The sequence below is a fragment of the Anguilla rostrata genome, chromosome 16, assembly GCF_018555375.3.
Source record: "Anguilla rostrata isolate EN2019 chromosome 16, ASM1855537v3, whole genome shotgun sequence".
Lineage (NCBI taxonomy): Eukaryota > Metazoa > Chordata > Actinopteri > Anguilliformes > Anguillidae > Anguilla > Anguilla rostrata.
The window spans coordinates 27,566,171-27,592,489 of record NC_057948.1 but is presented as its reverse complement, the minus strand read 5'-3'; the positions used below and the strand labels follow the sequence as shown (position 1 = coordinate 27,592,489).

Below are 26,319 nucleotides of genomic sequence, written 5' to 3'. Positions count from 1 at the left end.
AAATATTCAAAATTACAGAGAACTGAATTTAGTTATATATTTTTTATAAGTCCCTATTCACCAGAACAATACAAATACCATGTAAAATAATCTACCTGAGACTGCGCTAGATTTTTGGATAGATGATTTATTGCTATAAGGGTACATGGCAATAATGGATTTTCTGGCTTTATGTCCTTTTTTGTCTCTAAGGATATTCAAGGAAAGCAATGTCTTCGGTCAAATCAATTGAACAAGAAAATGCATAAATGTTTAAGATTTGTGTAAAGAAAAAAAAAAGCAATTCTCTTCCATTTTCTTTTTTGCATTTAGCATCAGGAATGAGATAAAACGTGACATGCACTACATCACCTGGGAGAGGGTAGGCAGAGGGTGTGTTCTGTGCAACTGCAAATTGTTGCAGTGTTTGCGGGAGAAAGGGTCACCACTGGGGCAGGTTTGACTCTACGATGCCCCAGATTTTCCTTTTGTCTATTTGCATCGGTCCTAAGTGCCTTTCTGCAAACATCGCTTTCATCATTCTGCCTAAAAACCAAAGGCACACATTGTCTGCCAGCCTTTTAACCACATTTGCAAAAAAAAAAAAAAAAGAAAGCCTTTTTTTGTTTTGTTTTTTTAATCAATGTAGTTCAATGCTGTCATCAAAGCAATTTTTTTTTTGTTAGAAATGGTAAAACCAATGGCAACATGAGTGTAAAGTTTATAACTTTAGCAATACTAATACACGTAGCAGTACAGCGAGGGCGGCATCACGTGTGTGTGTTCCTGAAGACCGGAACGTGATCTAACTGAGCACGCAGCAGAGCGTGTGTGAAGGAAGAGCCTACGTGCTAAGGCGTATGAAGGGGAGCGCAGGGCCGGTACCGCCAAACTCATTGTGACACGCTGCCTCCGCCACACCTCTGTGTTTCATCCTGTCGTTCGGGGGACTATACAAGCAGCCCATCAGAATAAGTTAGCACAGCTCCTTACACTCACGCTCAAGGTTATCCCTGCTAAGCAGAGCTCCGATAAAACAAACTCGCGTGAAGCCCTAAAAGCAGATTTAAAAAGGACACTCCTTACAGGCCACACACATGAGTAAAGTGTAATACCACAGCAAATTTTAACAATTGGTTATGCCACATTTAACTTGCCATGTCGTGGCATTATTGCAAGGCCCAAATTCAAAAAACTGAATTTAATTAATAAAACCGTGAATACCCAATATTTTACCACAAATATTTAGTTTTAGGTACAAGTAAACAAACAAAAAAAAAACATAATAAAAAGAAAGCATGTTGGAAAAAAATTTCTATGCTGTTTGCTACCACAGTGTCATACATATGTATACATAATGTATGTAAATCAGAGCCATAATAAATATAATCCCACTACCAATATGTAAAAAAAAAAAACCGCTGGCAAATATTCAGATTATTCAGTGTTTTCAAACCATCTATAGCCATCCAAAACCCAACATGCAAATGGTTCATTTAGAAGTAAGGGGGAAACAGATGTTCGCCTCCTCTGGCGGTGTGAGCGGGATAAGAAAAGTGTCATTACCTTTTCGATGAGCACGCAGGGACTCCTCAGCCCGGCTTCTCTAGGAAAAGAGCATCTCGCGGAATCGGCTGAGTGCCCGGGGTGAAGCCATCTTCCGCCTGCAGTTCTCTGGGCTCACTGGAGCTGAAAAACACAAAACGCAGAAACATTTCTCATGCTGCCATTTTTCTGACGCCATAAAAATTTGCACAGCGCCGATGTGGGGGTAAATGTGAGGCCGACACACTGGGATGGCACTGGGGGGGGGGGGGTTCGGGGGGAGAGAGGGGGTCATAAAAGAGTAACATCAACATACAAATGATCATATACAGGAAAACATTGCCAGACATTATCTCTTCATTGTCCTTCTTCCGCACGCAATTTGAGCGGCCCCCTTTCCGCAGAGCGCACTGGCGTCCAGAGATGATGTTCCCACTCCTTTCTATTTAGCAATTTTATTTTTTTTTGCGATTCTGATTCCTGAGTTCACAAAAGGGAGCCACCCTTCATATATTTTTACATGAGACAGAGAGAGAGAGAGAGACAGACAGACAGAGAGAGAGAAAGAGAGAGAGAGTGTGTGTGTGTGTGTGTGTGTGCGTGCCTGCATGTGGAGGGGGTAGGGGGTAGACATATTTGGTATGTGTGCACTCAGAAGGTGACAGACAAGCATTGCCATATATGGGGGACAGGCACTGGCGGCTTTTTTCTGGGGTGACCTCACAACAGTACGCGGCGAGCACCGGAGGGGAGAGATTGACAGAGATGAGAGATGCACAGAGATGCGGGCTGCAGCAGAGAGTGGAGATGAGAAATCAGAAAGGGACAGAGTCGGAATGAGAAAATAAAGAACAGAAAAGAGGGAAAAAAAGGGAACAGGGAGCCTTGCAGAGCGAGAGAAAATGAGACAGGAAGACAGAGAGGCCTTATTTTGTGTGCCAAATCCACCTGCTGTCTAATCTAAAAGATCACAAGGGCATTGCAATGCCCAAACTATCAGACGCTCCCTCTTCAGATCTATTGGAGGAGCCTGATAGAAGCTCAGGACAGGAATAGGCCATCAACACTTCAACACATGAACACATATAATCTAAAAACAAACAGCTTCATTCTAGCATGGTGGGACATCAAATGAAGGGCTCTGTGGTGATACGGAGACAAAACATGTTTCTAATAAAAAACTCCCTCATCTTCATCAATCATCCAAATGGGCTCTGGTACTCATTCTTGGATTTGAAATTAATAACAAATGTTCAAAGAGTGCAATAGGTTATCCTTAGGCTCGCTGTGTCACATCACACTAATTCATCTCATATTCGGCCGAATTGTAGCACACTGCAGGGGGTTTGTCTGGATACCGAGGAGGCTCGCCTTTTCTGTTTGATTTGGCTCATTTGGGGCTGTGTGATCCCGGGAGCTTGTTATAACTGCCACCTTGGTGAATGTGCCTCCTGGACAGGGAGGGGGGGGGGGGGACGAGGGGGGGTGGGAGGGGGACGGCGGATTTGTGAGTGCTGACCCCAAGCGCTGGTGTAAGCCACGGGTGAGTGAGCGAGTGAGCGAGAGAGAGAGAGAGAGAGAGAGCGAGCGAGGCTTCGCACAGCGCCCAGAAAGCCTGAACGAGGCACACCATCTACTGTCACAGCAGAGCTACTGCAGCCCACCATCCGGGCACAGAGCCGGAGAAGCCCGAGGAAGGACTTCCTGTGAGATGGAATCATGGCTGCCCGGAGGTTCTGAACAGAAACGCATGGGCCACTGCCTGGCTGGTCTCTACTGTGACAAAAAATAAAGAAAGCTTTGTATTGCATAAATCTTTACCACCAACTGTATTTTATCCAATATAATATTGTTTCTCTTATGTTTTTATTTTTTGTAATCCATTTGTTTCGCGTAACATCACATAATTCTGGTGAATAAATAAAGATGTTTTATTCAGCTTGGGTAATCGGAGCGGGTAATGTACCTTTCCAACTCAGGACCTTAGAGTAACTCCAGAAAGCATGTCAGCTCTGTGAAAACAGAGCTTTAGCGTGTTATGGCTAACACTTCCTAGTTCCTACACAGGGCTTTGAAGCCAAATTGCAAGGCAAATTGTTAAAAAAAAATTAAAGCTTTCAAAAAGCTGACATACCATAAGTTCGGTCTGCAATTTTTATTATTCCTGACAAGGTGCAAAAAAATATATGCTTAGGGTCAAGGGGAAAAAGACTCAATTGCATCAATTACCAATAATCACCCACATATGTAGACGCCATATGTCTCCCATTTGTTGAATTCAATTTAAAATTCCCAAATTCTTATCTACATTAGGCAAGATCTGGAGATAACGGGCTTGGCATTCGTCACGTTTGTCTATGAACAGAATGAAATAAAAGGAAAAAATGATTATATTGTAATACGTATACTTTTCAAGGTCATGTTCATTTATCAAGTTAGAGTGTGCGGGAGAGACTGGACGGAGGTCTGAATGCATAATGCAGTGAAATGTTCTCCTCGTGACGTGGGAACGAAGAGCACAGCAAATTCGCAGAAAACGCTGCGCTAACTTTCACTGCCTGATTAAATGTCCAGACGCCGCGTAACCTTGAGTTCCAACCATAATAAGGGGCCAGGGAGGGCAGATAAAAATCAGGAGGGTAAGCCAGGGAGATAGACAGACAGAGAGGAATGGAACGGTATGGTGCAAAGCCATTCACAAATCATTTTCATTTTCTTCCTACCGAATCAAAAAAAAAAAAAAAAATTACCAAGGCACCACCACCAAAACCCCACCCCCTTCTCTACACCCCATGAAAAAATAAATCTAATTTTCCCATCCCCGCCAGAGCGACGTTCTCCTGCTGGCTCCCCCCAACCCCTCCCAATCTCGCTCTCGCACTGACGCACTCTTTTTTTTTTTTTTTTTCTCAAGCTGGGCTCCATTTTGTAATAAGTTCTGATCAGTGTTTCACCCAATTTGCATTCTACTCTGAGAAAATGGAGGCGCAGCCTTGATGGGGGAGAAAATGGAAAGAGATAGTGGGAGAGGGAGAGAAAATAAAGGGGAAAACAATCAAATATCATATTAGCCTGCGTGTGAGAGCGTGCGCGTGCAAATGTGCGCAGTGGATGCAGCACTCCGTGCGCACACAGTAGGCGCGTGTGCGCGTTTGTGTATGCGCGTGTGCGAGTGTGCAGGAGACACGGTGTCACAGAAGCCTCATTGTACCATTTTCTTTATTTAAATTCAATCACACAACCTTGCTGAGGGCTGAAACAGATGGGCTGCAATATGAATTTCTGATCAGCTGGCTGATAGGTTATGAGGTAGGACTGTAATTCTATTTCAGGGGGCCGCCTGCCCGGCTGCCTGTTTGCCTTCGTATGAGAATCAGGGTTGCAGGACCGTGCTGATGGAGATCGCCATTCCTCCCCAACTAACTCTCACCTTCCGGGCACCTACTGGGCCCCCCTGGTGCGAGGACGAGCACATACATGTTACATGTGACACGTTTCAACAATGCTATATTCATGACTGTGCTGCGAACTGCCAGATCTGTGTGCGTGTGAGTGTGTGTGTGTGTGTGTCGGTGTGTGTGTGTGTGTGTGAATATACGCACATCAAATTCTGTATACACTAGTTTCAAATGAAATATAAATAAACTCTGCATGAATTACTCAAGTATTTTCAAAATGGATCAAACGGAAAATCCCACTGTCAGAACCACTGAAAACCTCAGGACCGTTTTATCTCAAGGAAAGGTGCATATCAAAAATGTAATGTACCGTAGCTCATAGCACAGCAGAAAAACAACCATGAAGAGTTTTGGGATTTTAAAAAAGCGCAGTGGGAGAAGGTAACATATTACACAAGCTGCTCACGATTACAGCCTCTGAAAAACATTGTGCTGTCAATATTGTCTGTATTAAACACACCTTTATGGACACCTTCAAAGTTCTGAACATAATGAAGCAAGCTAAAAGGTTACTTTGATAACCGCTTCATAATATGCCCATGAAGCCCAAGAAACAGCACGCCTTCATTTTAGAACAGATTCCCTTCTGCTCACAAACGGCGTGTGAAAGCTAGAGTATAAACAGGCGAATAAATCTTCAAAGCCCAAGTATAATGGCATAAGCAAGTTGTGTCAGTTCTGCAGAGCACAAAATCTACAACCAATCAAAAAACACAGGAGCAATGTGATTGGCCGAAATATGCAAATCACTGACAAAGCAATTAACTCAAATATTTAAAGTGCTTGTGAAGCCCTTCTTGCACAATGCTAGGTACAGGATCAGAGTGAGGACAAAGATAGATTTGAGAAGCTCAACAGATGGGGTCAGTTAAGACACCTGGATTTTATCAAAGGTTCAGAGCTGTACGTGGTGGATACAAGCGCTCAGCATTCCCAGCTGAAGAACAAAACAAGACTTAGTGAAGTCCAGAGGCCGAGAAGGTTTTCAGAGAATCCTAATAGGTGGTTCAGACGGAGTTCGGGATCGGGAGATAGAGAAGTTAATTACAGTCTCGATAGAGCGGCTTTTCTATTTCTATATAAAAAAAGTTTTTCATTAATAATAGCGAAGAGATCAGCGGTTATCAGCACCTCCGGTGGGATGACGAGGGAAAACAATCGCGGATTCTTTCACACCGTTTCTCCATCTAATTTCCGACCGTGCATTTTGGAATGAAATTAATTTCCTCAGCTATCTAATAAATCAGAGACAAGTGATTGCTGTTGGTGCCAATCCGACAGGCACAATGAGATCCTTTTATATACAATAAATTGTGTCTCCAAGCTAAGACAGCAATACTTCACACGCCAGGTTCTAACCCTACTAGAGATCGTACAGATGGGTTGGCCTACAACACGCACAGCCATGCTACCTACAGAAATTCGCCCCGCTCTGTCCTCACCTTTGTCACCATTACACAATAATCCTCTTATGTTACAGCAGTATTAATTAAAGGGGTTAGTGGTCTTACCACTTCTGTACATTAGAGGCAAAAATTTCTTTCACCATTTTCTTAAAAGATGCAATGATGTCGTTGGCTTAGCACAGTTTTGGCAAACAATATACTTTTTGACGGATCAGGCAGTGTAATACACAGCCAATCCATTATTCATGGGGGCTGTGCGGAGCGCTGTGTTACATTCCACATGCAAAACCCAGCGAGACTCAATGTATGCTTTTCCACATGACCTCTAAGGTTTGCACACGGCACGCTGCGGAACCCCAGGACTCCGCCAGGAGGTCTGGGAGCCAGGAGTCAGTCCGGCTCCGTGAGGCATGGGCGGGACGCGCGAACCCGTCTGCTGCTCCTGCCGGGAGCTCCCCCCCCCCCGGCTCCTCCTGGGGAGGTCCTCCAGAAGGGCCCTCTACGAAACGAGCCGAGGAGGGAGGAGGGCGGCGTGGGAAGGGTTAAACGATGCTGTTGTAAAACATTGATCCGCCGCAGATAGAGAGGTAGATATCACGGTACCCTGTCCCCTGTCATTACGGCATTACCATAACTGCAGCCTCCCCCGGCGGTGCAGACACACCGCGCCAAATTCCTCACAATGATCTCATCGATTTCCATGCCCAGACAACATGCGGCCCGGAGCACGGGAAATTGCAGGTAATTTTACAGGGGATTTCACCTGCTTTGAAAAGTTTACGAGGAGAGGAGGAGGAGGAGGTGGAGAGGAGAAGACGAGAGGAGAGAAGAGGAGGAGGAGAGAGGAGAGGAGAGGAGCCATCTTCAGCAGGGGGGAAATAGTGCTACAACTCCTCCAACACAGTGTGCTGAATAGAAAAAAATACAGTTATGAAAAAAGCAATAGGAGATAGATGAGTTGTGGTGGGATGACAGGGGTCAGTGATTTATAGCTTATACCCAATACGCATGTTTAAATTTACACACAATGTGACTTCTATCATCTGAAATACCCCACTTTGCTGCATCTCATAAGCACAACTAAGAAATGAGAAATATTACAAAAATACTCATTTATTTACGCAATAACCGATCTCTCGACGCCTCGACATATCTTCCTCGATATCGTCCGCCCTTGCGTGACGGCCACGGTAATTGCACGGGTAAGCTGGCGCCCGTACGGGGCCCACGTTTCGCCGGCGCCGCTAATGACAGACACCCCATTTGCGGGAAATCGCCGTCGGGTTCGGGGCCTCTTGGCAGGACGCAATCACAGCTGCAGATGAAGCGCGCGGGCCTGCGGAACACAGACGCCCGCTAAAGCACAGCGGGAGGCTAACGCGACGGCGGCCGAAACGCGGGGCGGAGACGCGCGCGCATCATCCGCCGAGAGGGAGCGGAAGGGACACCGCGAGGGGTGGATTAAAACGAATCAAAACAAAAAATATCCAGCCGTCTCCTCTGATCTCTTTCTTTTATGACCGTTTGGGCCTTGAACCTTGCGAGCGAGCATGCATGCATATATACACGCACACACACACACACACACGTACATACACACCCACACACACACGTACACACACAAGCACACACTCCCTCTGATCATCATACGGCATTCATGTGCTAGCAAGCAGGCCTACTGTATCACAGCATTGGTGTCCATGTTGCCGCATTACCATACAGTGCCTGCTTTTCCTTCCTGTTTACGATATACTCTTGTCTTTTTGATCCCGGTTTTGAATCACTTACAACAGTGCATGTCATATCAAACTGACTGGGAGGGAAATGCCCTGAGGATAGAGGTTAATTCAGTCAGGGAAAGATGCACCAAAAAAATCCTGCTCGTCTGACAAACTGTCGGTTTTTACATGTTTTAAAGTCTGCAATAGAAACATGCCACAACTTGACATGTGTACAGACAACGTTAGACGTTGTTGATAAATAAAATGACATTTTAAAAGCAGTAAGTGCATGCGCGTCTTATTTTCTTCAAACAAAAGCAAAAGCCTACAACAGGTTGGAAAGACGTGCTAAGGAAAGAAAAAAAAGGGGGGGGGGGGGGGGAAAGACTGCAGGTTTCCTGTAATAATACTCTCCCTGGCACCTGGCAATCATAGGCAGAACTCCATTTCATCTCCTCCATGGCTCGGCCCTTGTAAACGCATTGTGTACCCCAGCACTCACTGACCTCCGCATACCCCCCAAACATGAAAGGCCTTTTATTCATTCCAGGTGTGTACCTCCGTGCCCAACTCTGTGTGTGTGTGTGTGTGTGTGTGGGGTGTGGGCTGAATAAGTGTGTGAGAGGGAGAGTCAGCGTGGGAGTGCAGCTCCACAAGCACACTGATTTCTTTTAGAGGGACAGCAGGTTCACTAGGTGCCTTTTCAGACTACAATTTGTCACATCTGTCTTATTACGACACTGCTTAAGAAATTTTAATGGGCTAATATTAGAACTATGATATGATCTGAGCACAGGTGTAACTACATTAGTCAGCGTGCGCTCGGTGAAACCCATTCATTGTGCCTCAGTCTGTGTAATACTCATGGTATGAACCCAAACAAAAGTGACACGGTCTGTCGTGGCCTGCCATACTGTCACACTGCCATGCTGGGTTCACACTGCTGCCACACCGCTCTGCCACGGTGTCGCAGGGTCTGTCTCCTTAGCCCACGATCAAACACATGTCCGACAGGCCAGTGTCACCAGCAGTCTGTGCGAGTGTGTGTGCGTTTTCAGCATGTGCGAGCATGTGTGTGTGTGTGTGTGTGTGTGAGTCTGTACTTGCCGCACTGTATCTGTGCACTTAGATTTACTACCTACAGCCTGGCTCCCTGCCCCCTCCCTCCCCAGAGAACAGCTTCTCTTTAAGAAGTTTTATTCTGTGGACAGCTCTTTATGATCGTTTTCAAACACACTTCCACACACACTGCTCTCATGCAAAAGTGCAAGTAAACACAGAGAGAAACGCACACACGCACAAACACAAAGACACACACACAAACATGCACACACACACAGACGTACACACACACACACATACACACATGCACGCGCGCACACACACACAAGCACAAACACAGACACACACACACTAACGCACGTGCGCACACTCACACACACACACACACACACACGCACAAATAAGAGCTGAGCTGTGGAAATTGTACACAGGCTCCATTTGTCCCTGTCAGGCAGGCGGAGCGCAGGGACCGCCTCCTGGCTTCCCCAGGACCACATCGCCTGGGTGGTGACGCGATTGACCAGACTGAACTTGACCCCACACACTTGACCTCCCAAACCTGGCTCACAGCGGGCCGAAGGGACGCAGCTGTGCTCAGGCAAAGGGCCGACGGGTTAGGCCGCACGCTGAGGGAACAGCCTGCGTACGCCGCAAGACGACAGCAACATACTGCAGGTCAGCTTTGGGGGACAGGAAGTTGCATGTTCAAGGCTTTTGTCTTCATTATTATTATACATATTATTACATCCTTTTAATGCGAATGCTGCATATCATTGGCTATTTTTTCTTACAATCCATATTTCATGATTTAAAATGCAAATATTGTAATTAAAATTAAAGCAGAAGTCTTTTTTTATGTAGTGGTGACTACATGAATTCTAAGTATTTCTGCACATCACTGAAAATAATTTTTTCTGTCACTTTAAAAAAAAAAAAGCTTTCTGAATATAGAAGACACTAAAAAACCTATTGCAACGTCAGGATCTAAACGCATTGTACCGTGTTTAAAAAAAAAATTGTTTGTTTGTTGTACATTTTGTTTGTGAATGTACTTGTCCAGGTTTGCCCGGTTGTCAAATGCAGTGAAAGTTTGATATATGAGCAGCGGTCCATCACTTAAACCCTTCCCCACCGCAACCAATGGCACGGCTGGGTCTCTGCCAGCAGGCAGCTTGGTTCCCCTCAGAGCAGCAGACAGTGACTAATGATTGGGCCTAGCACTGGAAACAGGGAGCAGGGGACTTGTTTCCGGACAGGTTACAAATAGGTCGGAGCATTAAGAGATGAACTTGAATAAATGCTGATCTTCAACAGCATGGTTTATCCACTAACCCCCATTACAACAGCCGGGACTCGTCCACCTTAAGCCAGGAGAAATGAGCTGAGAGCGGAGAGCTTGTTTGATGGCGCCGTGCGGCTGCAGACAACCGGGGAGGAAAAACTGAATTAGAACATTCATCCAGCATAACACTAGCAATGACAAAGCGCCCATACAAACACCCACATACACATAAAGACACAAAAAAAACCAGCCGATGTAATGTTACAGAAGACACCAATCTGCTGGATGCTCCGAGTTTTATGGCAAATTAAAACGGGGGGGAAAATAATGAAATCGGGCGTGTGCACACCCCCCGCGCGCCCCCCCCCCCCCACCCCCAATGTCTCTTTTCTCCACAATCAGTGTCAGAAGAAGCAGCGAGGAGCGGTTTGTGAGGAACACTTATCTAACGCAGCTCCACAGCCCTGTTCCAACAGCCTTTATCTCTCCAGGAGACGAAATTCAATATACAAAAACGGCATCATGCAGCAATATCACGCCTGCGCTGGGGATAAGGGCAGGGCTGCCAGGTAATTGGTTGGCTATGGACGAACACAAGGTTTGAGGCTACCCGCGGAGGAGTGGAGATGGGTTGGGGGGGGGCTTGCAATCTTCTTTCCACAATACACACCCCCCCCCCACCACCACCACCCCCCCCAAACCCCCACCCCGCCCGTACAGCGCATGCTAGATGTGTCTGGGGTTGCGGGTCCCGCGTAGCTCTAATAATAATGCATGTCACACCGCAACCAACTCTCTCCCAGACCCGTCCTTTTTGCTTCAGCGGGGTCCTCCGCGCACATTAATTGGGAAAATCACTCACATCCATGACATTTAAATTAAAATTACACCAGATAATGTCATAACAAGAAAGGGAATACCATTAAAGAGCAGAAAAAAATTGCTTTTCTTAAAGATAAATGTAAATTGGGAAGCCCGATTATTCCGTGGCGGGGAGGACCGAGCCGGGCAGCCCGCGACACGCCTGCACGCAGGACCCCGCGCACCATTTCCTATTCTCCTCCCGCTCATTCCGCCCCGGATGAAGAGGGGATGGAGGAGAGAGGGAGAGAGAGAGAGAGAGAGAGAGAGAGAGAAGGAAAAAAAAAAGTCATTTCTCTGATTTATTTATGATGCAATGAAGGTATGCTGAACGCATCAGAACAGGCAGCAGTGGTCAGGCTGTCAGGGAAGATGAAGTGTCTTCATAGTCGAGTGAGCGAGTCGGCGAGCGAGGTTAACTATCTCCTCCCCGTGCCGCCGCTGACTCGCATCAAAATGGCCACACGTTTATCCCCCCCGAACCACCGCGCAGAGCACAGCGCCACTGCCGGCCGACTCTGCACTCCTTTCCATATAAGGATATTTATACATTTTAAATATATAATGGATATTATTCCAGGGGAACGTCGTAAAAAGGAAAACATGGCCACCACTTACCACCATTTTCCTTCAGCTAAACATGGTCCAATTATACTGTACATTTCAAATGCTTACTTTTATATATATATAAAAAACTACAACATATAGCCCTAAACCTAACCATTTAATTATGTATGTATATTAAAAACCAAAATGGAATTTTCATCTTAGACAAGAATGGCAGAAAGATGTACCAAAAAGCAACTAAAGACCAATACAACCTTTATTAGGCTTTGGACCAATTGTATAGCACTGAAATATTATAGCATATTTGCTCTCAAGTTTTTTTATTTAATTTTATTTTCTGCCTGTGTATAGTATGTACGTGTGCACTTGTTTGTACAGTATGGATGCTTCTGTAAGGTACAATTCCTGGCACAGCCTTGTACTGACCAGGCACAGGACCCTGTTGTTTAGTGACAGACTGAGTAAGCCAATAGATTTCAAAGGGGCACTATGGATATTTCAACCTGGAAAACACAGGATGCCTGTCGGGGTCTTTGACTGTGCTACAGAGTTTATCCAAGACGTCTGTACATTGAATAAACACATGGATACCTAAGCAATGTGTTTTCATCAGCAGAAAATGTTTTTCCCCAGGGCCACAATACTTACTCACACATAACAAACAAATGTAAGAAATTAGAATAAAAAATTTCTGAATAAGCCATATACACATTTTGTTGTTAGATGTTTCTGTACACATTCTCATTGTGCTTAATGTTAAGGTTCAAATTATTACCCTCTGAAAAAAAAAATAAACTAAAAAACATAAAACAGTAGCTCTCACATTTGCTGCCTCAAAACTGTTACTGCTACTTCGGGAATCCATGTCATCTTGAATCAGTTTAGAAAAAAACACTGCCAAATAAAAACAATTAAGAATTCATAAATACAAACTCCAATCCCAGAGGTATACGATTCATAAGTGCAATCTTTCGAGAAAGTAAAAAATATTGTCCATATGCAAAAATCACAAACCGTGGACTGGAAAGACAGCAGCCTTGATACTGCAGCAACAAACCATGCAATTTTCAGAACAACATCACCCTCTGCAGGAAAAAGCAGGGCGTGTCAGGAAGCGTTTCTTCTCCCAGTAAACATGAGGGAAAGAAACGCCTGCAGCAAATTCACAACACAACCGTCAGAAAGGCTGGGAACATGGGTTCAAGACTACTGAGATCTGACCATTCAAAATAGAGGGCACCCGCTCCAAAGGAAAATTCAATAAATATACGAAAATTACATTTCTTCAATTTCCATTCTTTTTCTTCTTTAATCGTAGAATCTTCCACAATCACATTCCGAGCTGTCATCATGAAAGGAAGATATAACATTTCACAACCAATAATAAAGATTTAGTCCATCCCGTTACCAAGAAACATATTTCAGATTTTCTTTATTTTCTGCAGTGATCAGCTCTGGTTCATAATAAATGAGTGGAGGCTATTTTATTCCATATATGTATTAATATCAGGATATAGACTAACTAGGTTTGTCAGCTAAAAAATTGTTGTAAAGACCTGACCAGGTGAGAAAAAAAAATGGCATATTACCTTTTCCACTCCTGAATTAAGCCATAATACTACTCAGGGCATAGCGATTAACATCAACAAAATATGCAGTTTCCTTCATAATTCTCTCATAATTCTCTCATTCTAATGTGATCTCTGCAATTCAAGTCAGCACCCTAAAACCATCTTCTATTTATACACTCAATATACTTCCATTCTGTAATTGCAATTAGCAGTTTTCTGTTCTGTAGCAGTGATTTAATTTTACGAGTTGCAGAGAATTTGAATTCAGCTTCTTAGTCAGACAGCAGTAGAACATTGCTGCAGATACTGCCATCAGAGCCTGAAAAGAACAGAACTGTAATGAACTACACAATCTTCACCTTGTTGGAGAGAATGTGCTCAGGTTTTTATCCAAATAAACAGTGTGCATTAAGCCAGGAAGGATTCTGGTGCTGGTCTGTCTGTTCTCCTAAAAGCCCTGAAATATGGGTGCGGAACACACATGTGAAAATAATAAACTGCACCGTTTTCATATGTTCTTAATCTTCCTCAAGCTATTAGGAAATAGGTTTTTGATATTAACCGAGAAGTACAAAGTGTACCGTCACTCTGAGCCTGATACACCATCAGCGCACCATCAATGCGACTACCCGGTATCCAAGGAGATCCAAATGGCGCAAGCCCCCTTCTAATCTGATTCACTGACCCGGGCATTAGCGGTGATGGGACTGAATTGAAACGTCCAGTTCTCCTCTCCCTCACCCTCTCCGTTCTGTGAGCAGCATTCGAAAATTCGGGGAGTGAGCTTGACTGAATTGAGTCTGAAGGAAACCCTTTGAAATCCCTGTGTGTCCTCTCATCTGATGGAGTGCTTTCCTTCTCTTTAGCTTAACACAACAACATTCTGCACACTGGGGAAAATGCCCTTGAAACTTACCTCATTTATTTGGCAATGAAACAAAATCTTTCTTAGGGTTTTAATGTTCCTTTCCCTGCTGTGTCTAGCTTTAAGGTCTAGCATTATAAATAAATAAAAAAACAAAATAGGTATATAATGAATCATAAATATGCATTTCATGAAACACAAAATTCATTCAATTTTACTGAAGACCTGATACACATCAGCAGCTCTGTCAATTTCTTTTCTGAGCATAAATGAAGATATGGTCACCACAGACAACAGAAAGCCCACCTTTGATAGATTCACATTCACAAGTTCTGAAGGAAAAAAGAAACATTTTTTCCATCTTTACTCACAGTCATTTTTAAGAGCATAATCTTAGAGTTCATCTATCGCGCCACCATCTCTATATATTGCTATTCTGCACAAAAATGCAAAACTGATAAGATCTTTGTTGCTCATTATTGGTTTTTTTTTTTTTTTTTGGTGAGATTTACCTCATGACTGACCTGGCATCTTCGCCGTGCTGTTATTAAAGACTTTGAACCTGAGCCTCTGAATTTCCCAATGCTTTAACGTGACTCTTCTTTCCAAGGTTATTTCAAGAGGATTTCTTTTAAATTCTTTACAGAAGGCTTACATTTTGAATGCATATTATACATAAAAATGCATTAAAATAAACTGACAAAAGTTTAGAAACCCCTTTCATCAAAGTGTTATTCTGTTTGGACCAGGAGATTACTTTTGGTGAGCAGAGCCCAGCAAATCTCACTATGGGGTTATTACTGGATTAGGGTGCGGTTCTTTGAAGACCAGAACACACCCTTTCCAGTTCTGCCAGTAACAGTCTTCCATTTTAGAGGCTGACGTCCCACTGGATGAAATACTTGAGCCACAATGAGCTTTCCCTACAGGGAATTCCTGCTTCAGACTCTAAACGAAACCATGAGGTGGAAAGGCCTTGCAAACCACCATCAGACGATGCAACATAAACTCACAGATGCAGAGGTTATTTATTTGTGGGGTGAGAAGTAGCCTAATTGCTCACAGCATTAAGTTCAGAATATGTAAGATAAATACACGCAGACTTTTGCCCTGACATAGAATACCATTTCAGCTGCCAGGCTAGATCAGCCGCTGAACTTCCCAGGTCTGTACGATTATCCCCTTCCTCCTTCGCTTTTACTGACACCTGACAATCAAGCATATTTCTTTAACAATAACATATAACTCACAGAAATGAATCAGATTATAAAATGATGATCTTTATGGGAAGTGTTTGTGTAGCATCTTTCTAGACTGTTGAACCACCTGCCCGCTACACTGGAACAAGTCCACAGACACACCTGGCGCTGTTGTTGACATAGGCCTATTCAAGGGAAAAAAAAATTCAAAGGGAGAAAAAGAAGAAGAATCTACCGGAGTATTTCTGCAGTAGGAGTGCTGCAAAAGGTCAGCAAAGCGAAGCAGAAACCGAGCGCAAATATCTGTCCGAGCCACGTCTAGAATGAAACAAGAGCCTCTCTCGACTGTTACCTTCAAGGTAAAATGAATAATTAATGGGCCTACGATGGACACAGAGAGGGACCATCAATATTTTAATATCTTCCCCAACTAATTTCAGTCTCCCTTTCCCAGGGAGACAGGGTTTGGGATTGCACTGGGCCCCATCTTCTCTAAAATCTCTGTTCAGTCCTAACACAGTCTGGAGCTGCCGCTCCCTGGTGATGCACACGGTACGCACGCCACGGCGTCCCTCTCAGTCGAGCGCTGATCTCTGCAAGAGACCCCAATGACTTTTCAAGACTTATATGCTGTAGATTTAGAGACATAGTAGGGGGTGTACTTTCAATGTGGGGGCAAAAAATCTAGAGAAAAAAAAATAATACAAAAATCTACAAGTTTAAGCCAAACCAACCCTGTGGGGTTAAATGTAGTGCTGTAATATTTTTCATCATGCACAGGCAGCAATGTGCTACTCGCTCCAACTAGTCTCCAACTCAAGGTAACTCAAGAACAAAAACAGCCTTTTGGATTTACACATAAAAACAATTGTGCTTTTTAAATAACATCATGTTTCATTTTATGTTTAAAGTGCTCACACAGATTGATTGCAACCTAGGCACACTAGGATCCCCCTCCATAACCTCAGACACTGACTATTCACTCCATCATTGAGAGGTTCACTGTGGCACTGAGAAAAATGTCAAAAAAAAGACAAACAATAAGTAGCACTTCAATGATTTTTTAAAAAAAGTGAGAGTGGACAGAAGATGTGCATACAACAGGAAGAAGGAGAGGAGTATCTGGTATTTGCAGGGGGTAGGATTCTCATTAACTCTTCCTAATGTTTGACAATCTGTGACATTAATCCCAATGATACTGGACTACTTTGAAGTGCTTCATATGTTTTGTTAAAATTTTGTTAAAATTTTCCTCTTCTCACCAAGGCTTAATATTCTGTACACGTGAATACAAATCAGCTAATTACCACTAAGTAACGCATGTACCTAAAAACGAATAACTGTGTTCAGAGCCATCCCTAAACTCAGGTAAAAAAATAACTTGGGGGCCCATCCAAAACATTGGCACCTTCTGATTTTTCTGCCATCGAACAACGGCAAGAAGGTGGAGCCCTGAGCAAGATGGCGGGGCCCTAGGCACATTGCCTGATCTGCCTACTGGGAGGGACAGCTCTGGCTCCTGAGTTACTTCACACTCATTTTATCAGGTAATCAATCAGAAGGCAGGAGACAACCTACATGCAAAGGCCCCCATTTTCTTTATTTTAATTGAGCAAGAGGTAAGGAAACAGTAAAAACTATGACATTTCCCAGCGATGCACAACACAGACAAACCATCAAAATCAATTTCATGATCTGTTGGAACCAGAGTTCTGTCTGACGCAAACTAATGCGCACAACCGGACTCTTAATTTGCTCAGAGGTTTTTTTCTTTCCTTTTTTTTTTTTTTTTTTTTTTTGCTCTTCCCATGCAACAACTGCAGTGAATCTTCTTCCACTTGGCTTGGTAGGTTAATCCCTGCGTCATCTCTTTTCATAGTGTCACCATCCTGATTACACTTTGTCCGCGGCACGGAGACGGAGCGGGCGGAATGCTCAGTGACCTTGCCACTGTCACAAATGAAGGGTCTGATCTCATAAAGAACAGCATTAGCATTAGCCGCTAGGTGAGTGCGTCGGCTCCACAGATCACAGCCCAGGCTACTGATCTAAAATCCCTCCCTGCAGACGGGGTGTACCAACCGCGCGCACACACGGGATAAAAGGGGGAAACGTCAGCACTTATAGACAGAGGAGTCAATTTCCCCACAGCACAGGCACGATAAAAGAAACGCATCCCAATACCTCACGCCCCAGACCAAAGCATCAACCTCCCAGACCCCCTTGAGGATGACCTGCTCAATGGTGTTCTCCAAACATTCGTTACCTGCTAATCGCTCTGTTACCTTTCTGAGTAAGCCATCCAAAGGTTAAAACATTTATGTTCAAGACCCTTGTCGATTAACTGAGGAAACATTTCCGTGATAAAGCCTACTGGAATATAGGAGACAATGCTGAGCAACCATGTTGCCAAAAAGCTTTAATATAAAAACCTGTCCTGCAAATATCAGCAGAAGAAAAGACAGGGCTGCTAACTGCAAGCACGACTGTTTATCCGGAACGCAGTCACCTCCGATATCAGCAAGTTCATGTCTGAAGTACAGCTTGTCAGCCAAATTTAGCTCCGTGCTCCATCGTTAAGGAACGACCGCGTTTAATGTTCAGCTCAGTTCCGCTCAACCTTCATCAGAGCAGCCTCATCAGCCTTAAATTTCTAATTGAACTTTGCTCTTAAAAGTTTGTAATCCTCGTAAACGCGGCGCAGGGAGCTGTGTGCATCCACCCGGGAGGGGACGCAGCCCCGGATATTCCCGAGCTCGGAACGCCGCGCGTGGAAGACCGGAGAGAAATTATCTCACGTCCGATCGGATTTCGCGTTTAGCTGACTTTGTTAATTAATGGAACGAATGTGTATTAGCAGATTATGTAAGCGTGCGGGAGCCGGGGACCCGTGTAACGCAGCGTGGCGCGGCTTGGAGCACCCTGCCCTGCCACTTCATGCCAATGCCAACACGCCTGATCGAGCAGAGCAGGCCGGGGCGCCCTATTAGACATCAGCGGGTAACTGTGTCAGGGGGGTCTGGTGGGACGAGGGACCCTGTTACTTTTCCTCAGGCGCCGACTGTCAATGCTCATTTTTATACATGTCCCGAGACATCCATACCCAATGGACTAAAAGTTGAGCACACACAAAAGCGCACACATATAGTGTTGCACTCTCCCTCTTTCTTTCTCTCTTTCTCTCTCTCTCTCTCTCACACACACACACACACTTCAAATTAGGTCATGCCCCCGGCAGAATGATCAAAGAAAGCAAAATCACAGAGAAGGAGAGAAAAGGCAAAGAATGAAAGTGGGAAAACACTTGAGGACTCATCATGTTCAATGACCGAGACCATGTGTTAGCCACAAGCACACACACAAACACGCGCACGTGCACGCATGCATGCACACACACACACAAATGTACACACACACACACACACACACACACACACGCATGCACACACACACACGTATGCACGCGCACACACACACGCGCACACAAAGACACACACGCAGAAGTGCACACAAACATTCGCGCGCACACGCATGCACACACACACACACACAGACAGCTTCTGAAAAGGTAAGGGGTGTGAGAGGAGGCCAAGACGTGTAACTTCCCAGTCTCTGCTCTCACTTCCTCAAACATCAGCTGCCAATGATGCCTTCAAAACAAAATATGACCAGGGGAGCCTAAGGTATACTTTCTACTTCAGGAGAAATGTTTGGAACAAAGAGAGTCATGCATCCACACCCCGGAATATCTTATGTCTCCACCCAGGTCATACACATGCCATGTTTAATAGGATTGTGAACCAAATTCATGTTGTATAATTATCTGCCAAAATTAATCTCAAAACATTTTTTGTTGTAATGACGGAATAGATCTGAGAATCACATTTTAAATGTTCCTTCAGTTGGTTGTAATGTAAAAGGTGAAACATGCTGGAAGCTTCCCAGTGTCACAGAAGAAAGGATCACAGTCGAACAGCAAGCAGAGTCCTAGCCCCTTCATTCAAACAAAAACCCCAATTATTAAAGGAGAAAAAACAAAAGATCAAAACTTTCACTCCTGCATGCATGTGAAGGTGAAAGCATCCCGCGCCCCCTGCAGAGCCCCCCCCCCACACACGCCCCTCAGATCACATCCTGATTCTAATTGGTTCAGACCAGGCTCGTGTCTCCATGATCCTTGCATGTTAATGCCCCCGTGGTAACAGTCGGCCGTCTAATGGCTGCACAGCGAGAAGCGTTCTCAACCGCATTACCTCTTATTGAGTTACGGTGCCCCCACCGTTCCAAATAAGACAAATTTAATTGATCCAGTCTATAAAAATCCGGGACTGCTGTGAATGGCCCGCTTATTTATTTATTTACGCCGTTTCCTGACTTCAGCGGACCAGGCCCCGCGTGTGGCACAGGTAAATTGGGTTTACCCACCGCCGCACGACAAAAAAAGGAGGAAGAAATTTGAAGGTTTTGAAATGAGATCAAAGCCACGGCAATCAATCAAAGGAAAGGTGCTGAAAGAATCGTGCTCATCAAGGAGATTTGGAGGAAGCTTCGGAACAGTGGGTGTCTGGTCCACACCTCTGACACTGATGCAGGAGTACCGCAGGGTCTCAGGCTGTGTAGGTCACAGGCCATATTCAATCTAATTCTCAATGTTAAAAATACCAATAAATTGTGGAAAATAAAGTATAAAAATAAAAAGCAAAAACATTGACTCCATATACAATACACATATACTGTAGTATCTACTTCATAAACCGTTAGTTCAACAAAGATATCAGCTTCGTGGTCATTCACTTTTTTAACTTTAGAATACCCTCTGAGCATGTTTGAGCAAATTATGAAGAGAATGTATTGAAAACAATACTAATTAAATTATCTGTGGGTTCTTTGGCAGTAAACTTTCTTTGGCAGTAAGCTGTACTATTGTCTTCTTTTCTGATATGCAAAGATTGCTGGGAAATACGCCTGTGTATGTTGTTGTCCAATGTCAAGAGTCTGTTTTTTATCACGTGATGATGTAAAACGACGTAAATGTCACCTTGTTGTGATGGTGAAATTTTAAGGTCCAGTAGCTACCACCAAGAAAGTATGACAACCAAGGAGTCCTAGATACAAAAAAGTGAATCCGAATGCCTTATAAAAAAAAAAGCGTAAAAAATGTCTCCTGAAAATAATGGTCCTCTCCCCTCCACACCGCGATGGAAAACATTTGCATAATTTCAATACGTGTTCAAGTTCAAGATTTTGGTTTAAGCATATGTTAATGTGACAATGTTAAACAAGCCATTGGTCCGTCAGTTCTTTGTTGTGTTTCCTTGTCTGCTCACAACAATTTTGAAATCAAAATTGATGTGTGAAGCGTGCTCATTACATTTGAAAAGGAAGCCCCACTGATATTTCAAAATGCTCACCCTGTCAATGCATATTAGAACTACTCCCGTCTATGATTATATAATTATAAAAATGTACCTGTGACAGACCAAGAAGCTGAAGAATCTGCCCTCCAAAACAAACATAGCCTTCTCCCTTCATGTCACTAACATTTCAGAATAAACCATTCTCTGCATTCAAAAAATGCTGTAAGCGGTACATTTTACACACCTGTTCCGTGGAGTCTGCTACTTTTTATTTCAGACTTTTAAGGTGTGTATTCATTTATTATTGTGATGACTTCAGCAGTTATTGGCATCAGCGAGCATTACAAGCAACAAAAAAACTGACTGACAACACTCAACATTGAAACTTAAGCTTCTGACAGATTAATCTATTAAAACCTGTACTGGCTAAGTGGGCACCTTTCACTTAAGTGCACATTAGTCAAATAGCATGAGGAGCCATGGTCAATGTCAGTGGTGAGGCCTACAGTTGGAGCAGGCTCAACACATCCTGACATCCACGCACTCTATTGAGTGTCAGGCTCCCAAAGTTGGGGAGGAAAGGGAGGGAGGGGGGGATATGAAAGAGGTGACAGGGGAAGGAGGAAGAACAGAGGACGAACAATATGAAATAAAGAATAAGGGGATGTAGGGAAAAAGGGAGGAGCTATGGGAAGAGTGGAAGCAAATGTACAGAGAAGTGAGGGGAAGTGGGGAGAACAAAAGAGACGCGGGGAGAGGAGAGGAGAGGAGATAGGAGGCGGGCAGGGATGAGGGGGCGGTATTCGCCCGAGGGGGATTTGCTCCTCCTGCTGTTGTGAGCGGCAGCTAAATTAAAATCCTGTCCATTAAATCCTGTGTCAGCCCAGAAAATTCCCTTTCCTTGACCTTTTGGATAAATTTCCATCAATCTCATTTTACGCACGATTACGGTTTTAATGAGAGATGGGCAGTATTATTGCACTGGCTAATCTCAACTTTCCCTTTTCTCCCCTCTTTCTTGCTCGCAGCTTGGCTAAATGGTGTTGATAAAGTCTTAAGTCTACAGATAAATAAAAAGCCATTTTTTCCAAAAGCAATTTCTTTCTATCCCTCTTGCCTTTTTTCAAAAAGAACTGGACTTCTTTCATTAACTTACTCAGTCGCAAGAATTTAAAAGTTAATTAATTATACAACACACCTGGAGGAAACAAAATAATCAAAACACACACCTGAACTGCAAAAAAAAAAAGTTTCACAATTTATGATTCATCATGAAATATTCTATCTCAACAGAATAAATTTGACTATTAATGAAGTTACTATTTGCTGGTGTAGTACCTTAGCCCAGCCTTTACTGGACATTCCCACAGACATGGCAGGGCATCGCGATCAGCCTCCTCTCCTGTTTCTCTTTGAAAATCGTCCCTGATGTCAATCTCAGGGTGAACACTAATCACTTCAGGAAAATGGCCATTTCTAAAGAGTAATGCGCTCACCTTTCAAAAGCTTGTGTTCAAAACATTGTTCATTTTAGACATAAAATTGGCTTTGGCATAAAAGACATAATTGGGCAAAATTGCTCACAAACTACATGATAGTATTACCCTAAAGGCCAAACATTTGCCCTTTCGGGTAAAATGGCCAGTCTATGTGAGAGAATTCCACTCAATCTTTAAGTACAGAAAAAAGGATCAGACGACAATATAACAGCCACAAATTAACCTCATTAAAGCTGTCTGCAGGCATGATTAAGTGGGATTACAACTAGGTTTATAGGTCAGCCTTGCGTCACCAAATAGGCACTACAACACATTGCTGTAACATGTTATAATGCACATACACAATACTGCGATAGATTGCCGACCTGCCCAGGGTGTATCCTGCCTCTTGCCCAATGCATGCTGGGATAGGCTCCAGCACCCCCCGTGACCCTGACCAGGATAAGTGAGTGTAGACAATAGATGGATGGATGGATGTACATACACAATACACATTACTGTAGCACATAATACACATACACAATACACATTATAAGTCTTATCAGTGTATTCTATACGGCAATTGAAAGAATTCATCCTCAGGTGCTCGTCTAACCTGATGAGTACTGATTATATCACATCTGAATTGGCGCTATGTATGGTGCATTAACAGGGAGAAATATAGTATGTAGAAAAACACTGTAGCAACATATTTGAAATAAATGTTTCCATGCAGATTGTTAAGCTCTTACCATAGTTTTAAAAAAAGATAGAAAGGATATACTGAACGTAAAGTCAGTGAGCCTCACTCTGGCTGTCTGCACTGGGACAGAATGGAAGAGAAGGTCCAGGCCTCCACCAGACTAAGATGTAGACCACCTGCGTCCAGCTGGCACCGCCCTGCCCAATGGGGCCCGTAAGCCCTGTCTAACGTGACGCACGTACTGGCCGTGCTGGTCGGAGAGGGCCAACCGCAGACCAGCGATAAAAAGGAAGGGCAGAGGAGCGTCGCGCGCGGAAGAATGAAGGAGAACCATCGCTCGGCAACGCGACGCTCCGTCAGGATGAATACTGATGATGCGGGGAGGAAGGGTAGCGGCGTATCAGGAGGAGGGGGCAATTAAAGAACGCCCAAAGCAACGATCTCGCAGACAAAGCATTCAGTCTCCCTAATTAAATTCTGTAGCAGACACCTGCCCTTTCACCCCTCCCTCCTCATCTCCCGGGTGTTCATGTGTGGCAGTCACAGAGGAGTGCTCGACAGGCAGATTTTATTACCCTACGGTGGCTGTATTAAAGAGATGTCATTTTATAGGCACTCTGGCCTGATTTCACCAGAAATGGAATTCGGGGGGTCACGGGGGGCGAAGATTACGGCGCCGCCGTACATCTTCCACGGCAATCTCGCACACTCCGCGCCGCGTTAAAGAGAGAGGAACATAAGTCATCAAAGTCCATCAAAGTCAATCTCTCCTTCCCCTCGCAAGAGGGCAAACAGCGCCTCGCATCCAATTATTTACCCATTAAGACGCTCGGGCAAATGACAGAAAAACGCAACTAATTTATTGGGCCGTTGATGCCGCACTGTGCTACGGCTAATACAAGTAATGTCCAATCCCCCGACCGCAGAATGACGTTTCCATTTCCTCCATGTGCATACAGTTAAACAGCCTCACACCTACAGTACGCACTGTGGCTTAGCCAGCGTAAAATAAAAACACGTACAAACGTGTTCAGCCATGGCACGCCACACCCTGCGCGTCAACAGAGACAGGAACGTCGACCCCGAGCGGCTCGCTAAACGCGGCCCGTCCATGTTGTGTCCATGGCGTGTCACACACAGAAAAAGGCGCGGGCTGACGCTAAGCTCGACGCGGCCGCCGATCCAGGGTAGAGACAGGGAGAGGCAGGGCCAAGGAAGGGCTGATGAGAATCAGAGACTTCCACACTCATTCCCGCAGCTCTTCATGGTGCAGGGGGGAGAGGGAGCCGTGATTGGGAGGAGGGTGGTAATGGTGCTGAAGTTAATAAAAAAAAAGCCAGGTAATGGATATTGGTTTTAAATCACTACCCGCGTCTTCTTGGGATGGAGACAGTTTTCACTAACGAACCCTGACAGCCCATTCCAGCACCGCTTCATAGCCGCGGCAAATTCCCCACAGCCAGGCTCTTTCCTCTTCAGCAAACCAAGGCCAGGGAAAAGTTACAACTTCAGAAAGAGTAACTACTGCCCATTTTCTGGTTATTTAACACCCAATCTAACTTCAAAGTCAGTAATGGCAAAATAGCTTTGCTCAGATCAAACACACCGGTCCTCACTCCTCTCCAGAGCACTGCAATTAGTTGACTGTGCCTGAGCCCAAACTGCCAGCCATCCTGAATAAAGCCACAATTCAACAGTAAAGACTGTACGGGGAAACAAGCTGACACCTACGGGAAATTCAATCCAAAATGAGCTAAAAGGATGTGTCTCAAAATAAAAAAAAAATAGAAAGCAATCAAGTAATTAATATTACACCAGGTTGTACTTTGTAAGATGCTTTGTGTCTCTAATATATATATATATATTTATCTTGGACGGCAGGTACGCATATCCCTTGGTACATAGGTACACTGCTATATCTGGGAAGTACGGTCAGTCTCATTTCAGGAAAGGTCTAGAAATTCAGTGTCAATTTTGTTATTTTTGATTTTAGTCCCAAAATTTATGTACAATACCATAACCAAGAACACACATTTTCCACAGGAGATTTTTATTTTTTCCAGGTCCAAGGTCCATAAACAGCATAGTGTGCATGCATCTTAATTGCACATCTTAATTCTGCTCCCACATTGTTGCAGTTTTTGGGGTTTCATTATTTTTTGTTACCTGCATGCTTCTACAGAATAAATATAATCCAACAATATGCAACTAATTTGAATTCTACCTTCATAAATTTTACAACAAACATCATTGCACAGAATGTTGGGAGACAGTGAGATGCAGCTGAGAGACCCATATTGTTCAGTACCTCAAACTAAGTGGCAGAATGCAAACATAAGCCAAAGTAATGGGGTATGTTTGCACCCCAGGCCTCAGCGTTCTGTTGACTCTGACCAAATGATTTGCGTCACTGTTGGCTTTATGTTGTTATTGTGTATTTAGGCAGCACGGTCTGGAAATTTCCAAGGAAATAATATTATTGCACAATAATATGCAGTAAGTATAATAATGCTGTTGAGGAGCCAGATTTCCTGCAGTAAACTGTGTAACATGACTATAAATGTCATCTTTAACCTACCATGATTTGAATTACAATTTCCCAACCTTGTGAGCCCAATTTATTAAAGCAGAACTATCATTACTTAACTTTAGATTCTCTCTGACCTCTTGGGAGACTGTTTGACATCTTGTATTCCTGCTTTCTATCGAAGTACCTGGGAGGTGTCTCGGTACGACTCTACAATAGGTTTCAAGTGCAAAATTTCTATTTTATGATGGGAAGAAAGCGGATTCACCTTAAAATTGATCTTTAATTCTGCTATCGATATCATCACTGGGTCTATCCACCAGAGATGCATCAAAAACATTTTCTAACAAAGGTCTGCTTTCAATACTGTAACTTTTGGCAGTTTTCCGGATTCTCAGAGTCTCAAAGTGCAAAGGTATAATACCCTCTGAAGAGTAAGTTTTTTGGAATGTTTTTTTTCCCCAAATTCCAAGTTAGCGTTCTACAACTTCAGATTAGCAGTAGTGATCATTACATCAACATTAGAACATTCAATTAAGAATATTCTAATCACATATTTGTGATCTTACACCTTACAAATATTTGGGCTGAAGACTACTGAACAAAGCATTAAAACATTATTCAAATAATGCCAAAAGACTGAAAAATTGCCCGAGCAGTAGCTTCTTATTTAATATAATCTTAAAACCAGGCTTTTCTAACTGTCATTTAAGAGCATGTGACAGACAGAACTGAACT

General features: G+C 43.8%; 1 protein-coding gene across 2 annotated transcripts in view; it reads right to left on the bottom strand.

Moving 5' to 3' along the window:
• Positions 1-26,319, bottom strand: part of zfhx3b (zinc finger homeobox 3b) — a 394,727-nt gene that overhangs the window by 328,133 nt on the left and 40,275 nt on the right. For both annotated transcript variants that reach the window (XM_064312994.1, XM_064312990.1), the window contains exon 4: positions 1,546-1,668. The gene's annotated coding sequence lies outside the window, so the exon portion shown is untranslated. The remainder of the gene's footprint in view (positions 1-1,545; positions 1,669-26,319) is intronic.